The sequence below is a fragment of the Hemibagrus wyckioides genome, linkage group LG11 (assembly GCF_019097595.1).
Source record: "Hemibagrus wyckioides isolate EC202008001 linkage group LG11, SWU_Hwy_1.0, whole genome shotgun sequence".
NCBI classification, from domain to species: Eukaryota; Metazoa; Chordata; class Actinopteri; order Siluriformes; family Bagridae; genus Hemibagrus; species Hemibagrus wyckioides.
Window position 1 is genome coordinate 24041851 of NC_080720.1, and position 14743 is coordinate 24056593.

Here is a 14743-nt window from a genome sequence, read left to right on the forward strand (position 1 = left end):
AGGTATGTGGAAACCTGACTATCACAGCCATATATAAACCTTCCCCAAACTGTTGCCACAAAGTTGTGTAGGATGTGTTTGTGTGGTGCAGAATTTCCCTTCACTGGAACTAAAGGTCTAAAACATGAAAATATGGTGTGCCAAGGCTGGACTGTGCGACCTGCACAGATCCCTGACCTCAACCCCACTGAACACCAATGCCGACTACACCCCAGGCCTTCTCAACCAACATTAGTGTCTGATACATCTTTTGCTTTTGTGGCTGAATGGGCAAATCCCCACAGCCAAATTAAGATAAATAGACTTCTCAGAAGCAACATTATTAAAAGCACTTAAATGGAAAATGTCATAGCAAAGACCTTGAACATACCTGTGTACAGTTTGTTCAATAATACACACACTAATCATAAGGAACATGCACATCTATGCCAATTATGTGGCAGTAGCTCAAACTCATGCAGATACAGGTCGAGAGCTGGTCTGTGTCTTTCAAAAACAGCTGAACTCCTGGGATTTTCACACAACAGTGTAAAACATTTACACAGATTGAAAAAAAAAAAGCCACCAGCAAATGCTGGTGAGGGAAAGTAAAAAAAAAGCTACATAAAATCTGTAATAAAATAGTTTTTTTTAAAACTAAACATTCATTGAGATATCAATTTGTAAACATGTCATTGCCAATAAAACAGATATGGCAAAAATCAAAGGCAGTGCCTATCAGTGAACTTGTTGCAGCTGAGTGATTTGTCAATGATTACTTGCTAAAATGGCCAATTAAGATCAACATTACATGTTATAAAAAACTAACGCATATTTAAAAATATATGACAAGTTGGCCCAGTGGTGGGTTGCAAGATCATGCAACTTCAACCCCCTGACAGACATGCTGGGTGTCATCACACCAACAGCACCTAACCCTGTGCCTTGAGTATGTTTGGTCCCCCAAGAATGGTTCTCAACTTTGGTGAGGGTAAACGGAATCAAGTTAAGTTACAACATTTTCTCTTTCACTTTTGTAACAGCCAGCAACAGTCATTTGTTGCATCACAGTATAACTCAAGTGAGGGTCTGGAATATTCTGTGGAAGTAGGTGCTGCATTATGTTTTTCATTCTGAAAATACTTGACCACAGATGCAGTCTTCAGTGTGAGGGGCCTCAGGGAGAGGAAGCATGTGGTGGGGGCATGATAAGACAAACATGTAACATCAAGTTAAAAGACTGCAGCTCTTCCGACAGGTAGGTGTAGCTGGAATTTTATCTATTTTAGACTGTGCAGTTTGTTTGTAACGCAGGCTTGTTTCATTCGTCATTTAAAAATGTGTGTGACACTGTATGTAAATCAATAATGCAGAAGCAAAATACAGAATTCATAAATGGACAGACTGCACAATAATGACATTATTATATGTGTGTGGGGGGGGGGCTTCATAACCTTATGGAACTAAGGAATGAGCCAAAATATACATGCTAATTAGTTCTTACCTTATACATCTCCAAGCTGTACTTTGCAATAAAGTACTACTGTTGTTCAATTTTTGTTGTTTTTTTTTTAACCTCATAATTCATCCTTCCCTTTGTACTCTTGAAGATGTTAAAAGGGTCATAATAAACAGAGGTAAGTGAGAGAAGTCCATTTTGCTGCTCTACATGCAAGTTTGAAGAAACTAAAGACAAAAGGCTGCAGTTAAGGTAAGTCACTAGTGCAGAAATCTCCAAACAGTAGTAATGCATCAGGAGGAAACAGGCTGGTCTGGCAGAAGTGGTTTTTATAGTTTAAAAATGTCTCCAAATAAATGTAACTCTCATAATTAAATTGATATAATCAGAAAGCAGTGTTAAAATGTCAGACTGATGTCAGAGTAAATGAATAATAATAATAATAATAATAATAATAATAATAATAAATCCTTGTTATTCTAATTCTCTAACCACTTCCAAAAAATTATAAAAATGTACATGAACTGCTGGGTAGATACTGTAGACTCACTAATATAGAAGCATCAGTGTAGGTTCTTTCTAAATTTGGTCTAATTATAATGTTCTTAAAAGCTATTAAAGGATAATGAGAGCTTGTATGAAAATATACCTTATTGCAATGTTTGTATATATGAATATTCTTAATGTTTTGAATTCATATGTCAGTTATATCAATATATGATGGTTGCATATTGTAATGTAAAGTTTTTAGCATATGGTAGGGTTCAGAACCATATTTGTTTAAATCAGTTTGTAAATATATACAATTAACACTATAGTCTTTAAGTCGTCTTGTTTTGTTCTTTCCATTTGGAAAACATTTTGAACATTCAAAAAAGTTGGCATATTGTCAACAATGATTTTGCTTTACCTCACTTTACTGTGTCTGTCAGTTTAAGACCCCATGGAGCAATGATGATGATGATAGTGGATTAAATGATTGACACAAGAGGGTGAATTAGTTGAAGTCTTTTTTCCTAATGTCATCTCAAGGATTTCCTTGCCAGTTTCCTTGCCAGTGTCCCCTCCTGCTTGCCTAATAAAGATTAATAAAAATTTACATCTAGGTTTCAGTGAAGCTTTCAGTCAGGTACACATGTATTTGAACATTTTTGGACTTTCTGAATTCTGATTCTGAATTTAAGACCATTTATCTACTTACTGCTTAATGAAATAAAAAGGGAATAAGACACCTGTCCATAAAACAACTGAGCACTATATTGTTCAGTGGGCCATTAAAAAGTGGGGACCAAAGCTAAAAATTGTTGTAAGTCCAAGATTTGTGAATACCAAATCAATAAATCAAATGAAAATAATCACATTAGAGCTGAAAGTCTACTTTGTGGTCATTATTTAATAACTGAATTAAATAATAACAATAATTCCATTATTAAATCTGAATTACTTCATTCAGAAACATGGCATTAGCTTCCACTGTTTTATGGATGACACACAGTTGTATGTTTCAGCAAAGCCAGGTGAGAGGCAACAAAGACAGAGAGAAAAACCAGACAGCATTGTTAAAGTATATGGAAAACTGTAAGATACATGTAAATCAACTTATCAGTGCTTATTTACTTATTTTGTGGATATTTTTTTTCATCCTGATGTAATTGACAATGATGTGTTTACAAATGTTCCATGTGCCAGTGTCTCAAGCTCTTAATATTGTGATGTACTTGACTTTCTGGATGAATAATAACCAGAGAGATCTTGTTCAACAGAGAAGCTCTTGCTTCAACAGTTTGGTGGAAGACCTGATTGGCAGGTTACTTGTCTCCATGGAGGGATGCTTAAGAGATATATATGTAAACCCATTAATACTGTTGTGGTTGCCTACAGGTGTATAATAAAAGGAAAAAGTAAGGAATGTGATTTTTGAAACCCATCAATATTTGTAATTATTGAGTTACATGACAGTAAACTTGTTGGATATCTACATTCCATAGAAATATACAAACAAGCTTAATCTATTCAGTTTTTAATCAGATTGCTTTGTGAAGCCCACTGTTAATGAATAAAGTAATAAATAAAGTTCAGTGGTTTAAATGCTATGAGTGACTTTTACCTCAGGTTATGAGACTTGATTCGGATTGTTCCTAAACCAAAGTGATTAAACATTTGCTGTTGTAACCCTATAATTCAATCTATTATATATATATATATATATATATATATATATATATATATATATATATATATATATATATATATATATATATATATATACTGAAATAAATATGTAGTAGATTATTTTAGATAATCAATACATTGCTGTCTCAGAGGAGTTCTAATTAAATCATTTTCACTTTGGGGGTGACCAAACATATCTAACTTTATTTCTGAAGCATCTGCCTGGGCAGCGTATTTCTGTTAACTGAGATAATCTGCTTGTGTGCTGTGTTATTAGTTGGTACTGGTTCAGGAACCATTCTGTAAGTGAAATAGACCTTCTCACATAGGAAGCGCCATAAATGTATGTGACGTAGGCTTTTTCACATGCAGCAGTATTGGTGTTGTACTGCAAGTGTAGCTACTTAATATGTTATTATATAATCACTGCCATTATCTAATTAGATTTCTGCTGATGACCTTTTCATGTTGATGTTCTGATTACATCTGAGTATGTCCCTGATGTATTTATGGTATGATGTAGTATTTGCTATACTATTTTTTGGCTCAACATGTATTGCACTCCATATATTGCACATTTATTAGACTACAGTTGCACACACCGGCACATCAGCGCTTTTCTCACAATAATCATACTGTTCTTCCAGCAATCTGCATTAGATATTTTTATATTTATTTTTATATTGTTCCATATACTTACTTCCCTTTCCCACCTGTATAGTAATTTCTATTTTATTGCAATTGTATTGATTCTATTCTTAATATATTTCAATTCTTCATTTTATTTGCTTTTCTTCTTATTGTTTATATTTTATATCACTTCTACTGTACATGGTTATCTATGTGATAAATAAAATTTACATTTGATGGATTAGCTTCTGGTCGGTTTTCCCTCAATAATGTTGCTCTTAGCAAGTCACTATCTGCTGTCTGTCTTTTTCATTCATCTCTTGATCTTCCCCCAGAACCATGTAGTTTTATTCATTTTTTGGTGGGCAGAGCATCTCCTCCTCACACTATAGGTGTTTTCCTATGTGTTTTCTCCTTTCCATATTACACATTTCCCACCAAACGTATAACAGGCAGTAGGTTTCAAGAGGTATTTCCCTCTTGAAATACCTCATTTCCCTCTATTCTGTTTATTGCTGAGCCATCTAAATGTTTTTGCTAATTTGTGTCACTTTCTCTGGTTACAGCAGGCCGTCATACATTGGTGCTGCACTTAATACTGCTTCTCACTTGAGCTGATATCCCACAAAGACAATAAGGTCATAGTGAATAAAAAAAAGACTCATCTCTGTTCTCTAAAACAAATCTCTAAAACAGTGTCTAAGAAGTATGAGTTTTGTGAACAAAAATAAAAGGCCAAAATAAAAGCAGCAAATAAAAGGCTAGCTAGTTCGTGTACTCAATCATGAATGTAAGGACTGTAATTGGTCCGTTATCATGAGATGATTGAGCTTGTGAATGAGTGAAAGAGGTGAGTGGGAGTGTGTTTGAGAGAGAGAATTAACTGACTAAAGTACAGTGATGAGATGGTTATAAAGAACTGAAAAAATAACACCAATTAAATAGTATAGGCTAAATTGAGTGCAAAGGACATAAAGTCCAAATGCAAACTCTGCAATGCAGACTTTTATCATAAAATAAATATCAAAATGGTCTGTTATAAATAGTATGGTGGTCAACATTTCACTACTTTAAAAATACATTTACAATTGAACTGATTATAAGGGAATTTTGTTCAAGCCCTTACTTTAAATATGGAAAATTATTTCAGATTTCTTATTTAAAGTGGGCGGTTTGTCCAGTCTTTTTGTGAGAAATTTCTGTCAAAATGCCAAATACGCTATTCAGTTTCTGTGGACAAATGTTTTATTTTTATTCAGGTTTTTGATTGATATATTCCAGAGAATTTTTTGTAGTAGTTAATGTTGTTCCTAACAGCGTTTATTTGCACATTATGTATGACCTATTTCACAGGTCACAAAATGTACTGTATTGTGGTAGAGTTACAAAGCTTAAAATAGATCCAGTGTGAACATTTTTGAAACCCAGCAACATTTAGAAATATTGCTTTCATTTAAAGAATACAGAGATTGTTAGCTGCCAAGATTCAAGATCACACATTTACAGTAAATTGCCCTCAAAGAATATCACCAACTTTTTTGGCAGAAGGGAACTGTAGCTGGTAATGGACATGAAAATTGCATTCTTCTGTGTTACCAACAAAATACCTGGACATTAAATATAGTAGTATCAGACGGACTAGTTTTCCTGGTATTGACACTGTTGGTCTTGTCAACAACTGCTTAAATGGAACAAAGTATTCAAAAGGAACAATTCATTCTGTAAGGAGCAAAAGCAGCCTTCCAGGCTTTGGAAGATGGAAGAACACTGTCAAATATAGTGTAGATCTGCACATATAGTTCATTATTCAACTTTTATCAATATTCATTCATCTCACATACTACCAACTTATAAAGAAGATCCCCACGGAAATTGTTAGACCTGTGAACATAAATGGTCTCATATCTCTGAAAAGACAGCTGATAGTCACTCTCCAGACATTCTTACTATGTTAGGTATGAGCTGTTATTTTTCATGCTTGTTAAACCTCATTTATGAACATAAAGCCTTGATGCCTTTGTCAGTTCTAGGCTCCTGGCTACATTTGACTTTTTAGTGATTTCAGGTTATTCAGGTCAACAGGTTATCGTCATTGTCAGATTTTAGATTATAAATTATTTAATTAAATTATGACATTTTTGTATCTTAAGTATATGAGGTTCTGTCTGGAATACAGACAGTTAACGATTAAGCTGAAAAATAAAGCACACCAATTTCAGCTCAGTAGGACCTCCAGTTCCTGAGAAACACCTATTTAAACTTCATCCTCTATAGACATCCATACCCTAAACTGTGTATACCTCTTCAGATGTTTCATACAGTCTAATATTAAGCAATTTTCACAAAACTTCACTGAAGTATCTTCATCGATGGACTGTTTATTATCCTATGTAATATGGCAAGAACTTGCCAAGGTGAAGGTGCTTGGACCCAGATGATCGCTGCTGGTAGCTATATTTCTTATTTAAATTTGAAAGATTTCATTTGTTTTAGTAAAAATGTAAATTCAAATCAAGGAAAGGTGACTATTTTTGTACAAATAAATGAGTCAAGTATTAAATTAAGTTTATTCATCTACATCTTAGTTAAAACTTATGGAATAATACCTAATTGTGTGTTTTGACCAGTTTCAAACTGACAAATGAAGAAATTCACAATGATTTGATTTCTAAATTCCACTCTGAATATGTTATCATATTTTATCTATTGAATACACAACATACTGTTTGCCTTTATGCATCTTCCACTATATACTGCTTTTCCTTGCCACTGTCGACTCTGGATCATTACAAATCTAGATCTACATCTGAACCGCTGAAAAGCTGCTTTTTTTTCTATTGATAAATGTTAATTCCCTCCCAGCACAAGATTCAGAACAAGAAGATCATGCACAGTGACTCAAAGGGCAAGCAGAACGGTTGATTATGCTGAAGACAGATATGCTTTGGAAATAACCTGCTGTTTGTTTAAGGAGAGGCTGGAGAACTTTGTACAGGACTTGAAACAGTTGCATTACTAGGAATAGATATGGCCTAGTTCCTTAAAGAAAACGGTTGTTAAAAATTCAGAGGTTTACATAACAATTAAAAAATTTAAAAAATATGATGGTAATATGATATGGCATATGATGGTAAGAACTGCCTGTTAATTCAAATCCAATAAATAATTTTTACTAGTGTTATTAAATTAAAATTTTTAGGTGAATTGATCCACTTTCACAAGCATGTCAAATATTATAACTATTAGAAAGGGGTTTTACATATAGTAAACACACTGATCTAAAGGTTTGAACTGTTTTTAATGTCAGCAGCTGTTGGTTTTTGGATTCACCTATAGCTTAAAACTGACCAATAGTATTCCTTTTTATGAAACTTCAGTGCCTCTAAAGAGTGATGCATGAATACAATGTGATGCATGTACTGTACTCTAACACATAAGTTTTGGTAACCCCACTGAAAATTTCCAGTCAGACCACCAAAGTCAAAACACCAGCCCACACTGGGTAACTCAAAGAAAGAGGTGTGTGTGTGCATATGACAGGGAATGCAAGTGAATGAATATCTTTTTCTAAAATGTGTAGGCTCCTATTCCAAGTGTGTGGGTTGTTAAACAATGACAATTCTCTCCTCTGACAATTGACCCAGGGATGTTCCATTTAGCTACTACACTGCAAATCTGCCAGATTTACAGATTTATAATGCTAGTTCTAATTTCTTTGTGTGTGAATGGAACAAAGGTTATACTTGTCTGAAATATGTTCAGTTACTACTCTAAATAAGTCACCAAACAGGTGGAAAGTGGGATGAAAATAATGGGTCTTTAATATTAATGTTTGTCAAGGTTAATCATTATCAACAGCCTTATGTGTGAAATTGTGAAATGCATTTCCTGCAGTGGAACTAGGCTTAATCAAATAAAACACTAACTGAAAGACAGTTGGCTTTTTTCTCAGAAGCCATAAACATTATATAGGAATGTCAGGGAAAAAAAAGAAAACCAATGCCATGAGCTCAACAGCGTCACTTAGCTTTTAGCATGCTTTTTGCAGATAATTAAAAATGACTAACTAAACTCTGTAACTTGTGACTTGTGAAGACTATAATATTTCTTAAAACATATACAACAGATAAAACTCTCATATTCTGACTGCAATTGAAGTTATAAGGCACAACAAGGTTCTCATTCAGAGGTGTTTAATATAGATATGCACACTTGACAACTAGATATGCAGAAGCAGCAGTAAAAAAAAAAAAATAATGAAGGCAGTATTTGCTTGCAAAATCAGAGAAGTCTCAGTCTGGACAGAAAAAAAACTCAGATGAATTTGTACTGGTCAGCTTTATTAATGATGCCAGAATTGTGTTGAGGAAAATATCTTTTGATTGTGCAGTTTAATTTATTTTCAATAAATGGCTGAATATTTTTATATGTGGTGGACATTTGAAATATACTTGAGTACAAAAGCAAATAACAAAAATTTTACTTAAGTTGTAGGCTTGTTTACCTAGTAAATTTTAACGTCAGGCACCATGATGATACCAAAGCTCAGAACTTTTTGCTTATAAAATATTATTTCCTCATTTTCTTTGTTGGCCACATACCACATAGTGTAAGCCACAGAAAAACAGGAAGAAGAAGAATTAAGCTAACAGGAAATAGACACCATAACATACTTGAGAAAGCTCCAATGAAAATGTAATATGTGTACATAGATGTACACTCACACTCTCTCTCTCTCTCTCTCTCTCTCTCTCGCTCTCTCGCTCTCTCACACACACACACACACACACACACACACACATTGGTTTGAGCCAACAGGTAGGCAATCTAAATAATGTTAGATTTTTCTTTGATTTATCTGCAAGTTTTATGTTTTTCTTGCTGAGAGTCATCAGCTTTAGACACTTTGACTCTTCAATCGCTCACTGCAAACCAGACTTTGAGTTTCTCAGTCCTAAACTGCTGTTTTACAAACACTGCAGCGGATCCCTTTGTCTGGGCTGCCAGGTCAAGAGGGTGAGTGCAATTAGAAATGGGAAACTAGAGCTGGCATCCTCATCAAATTAACCTAGCATTGTACAATCTCTGGACAACCAGCTGTGTGAACTGAGAGGCTCATGAAAGAATTGAGACCTCAGAATTGAGACCTCTCAGCCAAAACACGATAGTATTTCCATCTATTTTCATATAAACCCTGTCTAGTTTGTCTTGCCTCCTTTCTCTCAAGATAAAATGTAATATTCAGTTCACTAAAGATACATATATAAAATTACAAGACTGCAATCTTCTTTTACTGACATTCAGTTACAGAGTGACAAATGCTCCAAGTGGAGAGTTATTCAGGACTAAAGAAAAATACCCAGGCAAGTGTTGAAGATTGGAAAAAGGCCAGGCAAAGACAGACTGGCCATTCTCCTCTGACCTCTCTTGATTGTTTTTCACAACATTCTGTCTAAACTCTAGAGTCTGTGAAAAACTGGGACCAGACTTATTATTGGCTATTTTATTACCTAATACACAATAATTATATTTACAAGAATACTACTAAACAGCAGTGTTTCCCTACCTACCTAATCTTTAGCCTCCCCACATACTGTCCTCAGTGTTGCTTCTGCTCAGCCACCTGTGTCAATCCATCAAAAACCATGTCTCCTGGGAGGTGTGTAGGTGGGGGCAATGAAGAATTAAGAACCACTTTGGGTTATAAAGTTTAGCGTTTTAATATTTACCCAAGCAGAAGTAGGTTTAGCATTTACCTGTTTATTGTAACATTAGGTATTACATGTTCTTAATTCACAGACAGTTTGTTTTTCTGTTCTAACATACGTGTTTTGTTCATTCTGACATATCTGCTTCTAAATCGAAACACATTTTTCTCTGCCCCACTGGTCTTGTTTATATAGAGATGTATGAAGTATTTCATCAAGAATGCTTGCTGAAGAAGACACTGGGATATCTCCTAAAATGAACAGCAACTGAAAGAAGCTATGGTACAAACCTGGAAGGCTTGATGCAGTTGTTGCACACAATGACTATACAACAAAATATGTGTATTTTACCGAGTGTATTTTAATTCTATTCCTATACAGTTGCTCATTCAACAGTTGGGTGGTCTGCCACCAACTGTGCCATGTTCTACATTGTAGATATTTAAATTTACATTTCAGGAAATGAAAGCTGAAATTGTGATTCATTGTCTCATATTCATGTTCTGATTTTGAACCCAAATGTGTTCAATGGAAAGCAAAAAAATAAATAAATAAATAAGAAGGGTAAGGGACTGTATTTCCAGGCTAGGTCAGTGTGACTATGTCATCTTTATTTTAATCTAAATGCCCACCACAAAAAATGGTGGGTCCTGTTATCTTCTCACTGATCTCTTCTAAGTCAAGAACAGACACCAACACCGGTCTTCTAGATTATCAAAAGGAACAGTGAAGTCAAGTCAAGCGAAGTCAATCCTCCAGAGCTGAAGAACTACCTAAGAATGTCTAACACATGCATTGTCTCTTGCTGCACACACACACACACACACACACACACGCATACACACACAGGCCTTCCGCACCCCCCCCCAAAAAAAAAACCCACACACACATTCTGTTTTAGCTCTTCTTGTAAAAGGAGGGAGGTTTCTTCCCCTCTGTACTTACGCTGTGGTTACGTTGGAGTTTAATTTCACACCCTTCTGAATATACATACACCTTCTGTTCTTATAAAGAGAATCCATCACATAGTCATTCATTCAAACTCTACATCAATTGAAAGAAGCCAGATACTGGTCCTTAATGAAACTAACATATACATTTCATTACTATAGTTCATGAGTAGTTTCCAAATCAAAGCAACTGATACAGTTATTGTTGAAAATGCTTTATTTTTTGTATCCTTATGTATCCTTTTGTATCCTTAAAAACACTCAACACACTCAAAACCAAAGACTTATTAATGAAACATATAGCATATATCATAATGGAACTTATGCAAATAAGATTTTGTCAACATGAAAGCTAGTTCTTTTGTGCTTTTCACTCATGTAGGGGATGTCCCCTGGTGTTTTTTGGCAACAAAAAAAAGGTACAGAGGAGGGGTAAAAATATGCACCTTCATCTGACAACACATGGATTTTTTCTGATGCATGGGAGTTCCATTGACTATATATATACTGTATATATATAGATATATATGACTATATGACTATATATACATATACACTATATTGCCAAAAGTATTCGCTCACCTGCCTTGACTCGCATATGAACTTAAGTGACATCCCATTCCTAATCCATAGGGTTCAATATGACGTCGGTCCACCCTTTGCAGCTATAACAGCTTCAACTCTTCTGGGAAGGCTGTCCACGAGGTTTAGGAGAGTGTTTATGGGAATTTTTGACCATTCTTCCAGAAGCGCATTTGTGAGGTCACACTCTGATGTTGGACGAGAAGGCCTGGCTCTCAGTCTCCGCTCTAATTCATCTCAAAGGTGTTCTATCAGGTTGAGGTCAAGACTCTGTCAAGTTCATCCACACCAGACTCTGTCATCCATGTCTTTATGGACCTTGCTTTGTGCACTGGTGCACAGTCATGTTGGAAGAGGAAGGGGCCAGCTCCAAACTGTTCCCACAAAGTTGGGAGCATGGAATTGTCCAAAATGTCTTGGTATGCTGAAGCATTCAGAGTTCCTTTCACTGGAACTAAGGGGCCAAGCCCAGCTCCTGAAAAACAACCCCACACCATAATCCCCCCTCCACCAAACATTACACTTGGCACAATGCAGTCAGACAAGTACCGTTCTCCTGGCATCAGATTGTCAGATGGAGAAGCACGATTCGTCACTCCAGAGAACGTGTCTCCACTGCTCTAGAGTCCAGTGGCGGCGTGCTTTACACCACTGCATCCGACGCTTTGCATTGCACTTGGTGATGTATGGCTTGGATGCAGCTGCTCGGCCATGGAAACCCAATCCATGAAGCTCTCATGGCTCTCATGGCGACCTCTTCGCACTATGCGCCTCAGCATCCGCTGACCCCGCTCCGTCAGTTTACGTGGCCTACCACTTTGTGGCTGAGTTGCTGTCGTTCCCAAACACTTCCACGTTCTTATAATACAGCTGACAGTTGACTGTGGAATATTTAGGAGCGAGGAAATTTCACGACTGGATTTGTTGCACAGGTGGCATCCTATCACAGTTCCACGCTGGAATTCACTGAGCTCCTGAGAGCGACCCATTCTTTCACAAATGTTCACAAAAACAGTCTGCATGTCTAGGTGCTTGATTTTATACACCTGTGGCCATGGAAGTGATTGGAACACCTGATTCTGATTATTTGGATGGGTGAGCGAATACTTTTGGCAATATAGTGTATATATATATATATATATATATATATATATATATATATATATATATATATATATATATATATATATATGTCCTGCTGAAAGGTTATTTTCCTCAGTTTTGTAGTCAACTGAAGCAGGTTCTTTTACACTATTTTCCTACATTTTTGCTCTATTCATTCTTCCTTCAGTTCTATGCCTAGTCTCTGGTGATGAGAAACACATCAAGATGTGTCTTGATGCATTGGAAACATTAGTTTTGCGCCACATATACCGCAAACCTTCTCTCACATCACAGCTGGATCACTCATATGCTTTCTGGCAAACTCCAGATTTGCTTTCAGATGGCACTTTTCAAGCTTCTTTCTTGTCACCGTCCCACACAAGACAGTGTGCTCTTGATATGGTTGACTGGTGCACCATTACGCCACTCCCAGCAACTGAACTTTGTAGCTCCCTCAAAGTGATTGTTGGGCTCTCTGTGGTTTCTCTCAGAAGTCACCTTCTTATTAAAGCGCTGAGTTTTAAGGGACAGCCTTTTCTTGGCAGCTTCCATTTCCTGATTATTGATCCAACTGTGCTCACTGGGTATTGAGCACAAACATTTGGACATTATTTTGTACCCTTTCCCAAATCTATGCATTTTCACTACTTTATGTCTGTGGAATAATCTTAAGTCCATCCATTTTATCCAAAGCAACTTTAAGAATTCACAGTTCCATGGCAATGGTAAAGTAATTGTGTCGTCATTAAAGCAATTTCTTTTATCTGTATAACCTGGCAGCTCACATGGGTTGAATACTTACACAAACACCATTTACATCTACAATGTGCAATCCTTTGTCTTGGTGGTTAAAAAGATGGTATGCAGGTTAGCATCATATATTACCATTTGGTTAATAATGCCAGTCTAATCTAACTATACCTGTGAGAAGAACATAATGAAACCAATTTTACCCTCAAGATAAATTTTATGCACAGAAAACTAATCATGGATGGTGGCCTGAGAAAACTCTTCACCTGCTGAAACTTTATTTAATATGTAACGCATAAGACATACAGATTATAATAATCACCATATCTAGTATAAACTACATCTATCTATATACCAGCTTTTATTCACAGATTGCAGACTGACAAGCTATAGGAAAATATAATTTATAGATAATTAGAAATCATAATTAGAAAATATTTACACATAATTTTGGTGAAATATATTTATGGTTCCATTCCCCAGCTGCACAATGATATGAAAAAAAGAACCTGAAAGTAGTTGAACCTGGTTCTTATAACTTAACACTAAACTCTCATTATTTCCCATCTCACTGTCTGGGACTTTTTCTAGTTGACCCTCTGGTGTCACACAAACAGTTACATAACAAACAGTTATCAGCATACTATGACTAAGTTCTGTAACCTTCATAACTCCTTTTGAAAGCAAGTGATGTGTTCCACCTCAGTAGTCATGGAGGCTTGTGGCAGGCAACTAGGGGACTTTCTGAGTACAATCATGTGATCCTTTGAATGAAACTGCTGCCTACACATATTCACTTTTTTATCTTTACCACTCATCTAACACTAGGCTATTAAATCATTCCTCACTAGTCCTAACAATTTGACTAATTGGCCACAAAATTAACTGTTGCATCCATGAGAGCTTACCTTACTGGTTAAGGGCAAGACAAAAGAATAACAGTCATGTACCTATTGTAAAAGCTGTGTTAAATATTGAAGAAGAACTCACCTGGAAATGTACCTTGAAAAGTAAGCATATACATGACCTTAATAGCCAGCCATCTTGTCTTCGCACCATATCATCTTTTGGTTTTTTTTCCAATAATATTTGTAAGGCTATGGCCTCAATGATGCATTTTGGGATTTGGAGTCTATCACAGAATAGATGTTGTGGCAAGCAGTGGAGGCTCAGTAGTTAAGACTACAGCTCAAAAGGTCATAAATTCAAACCCAGTGCCACCAAGCTGATTTAGTTGGGCTCTTGAGCAAGACACTTAGCCCTCATCTGCTCACTGGTATTCTGTCTTAATTCTAAGTGGCATAAAAGTGTCAGCCTAATTCATTAAATGTAAAACCAACACCAAATGCCATTATAAATCTCTTTTTAGACTTGCATTAGACTTTTACATTTTAGACATAAGTCTGACT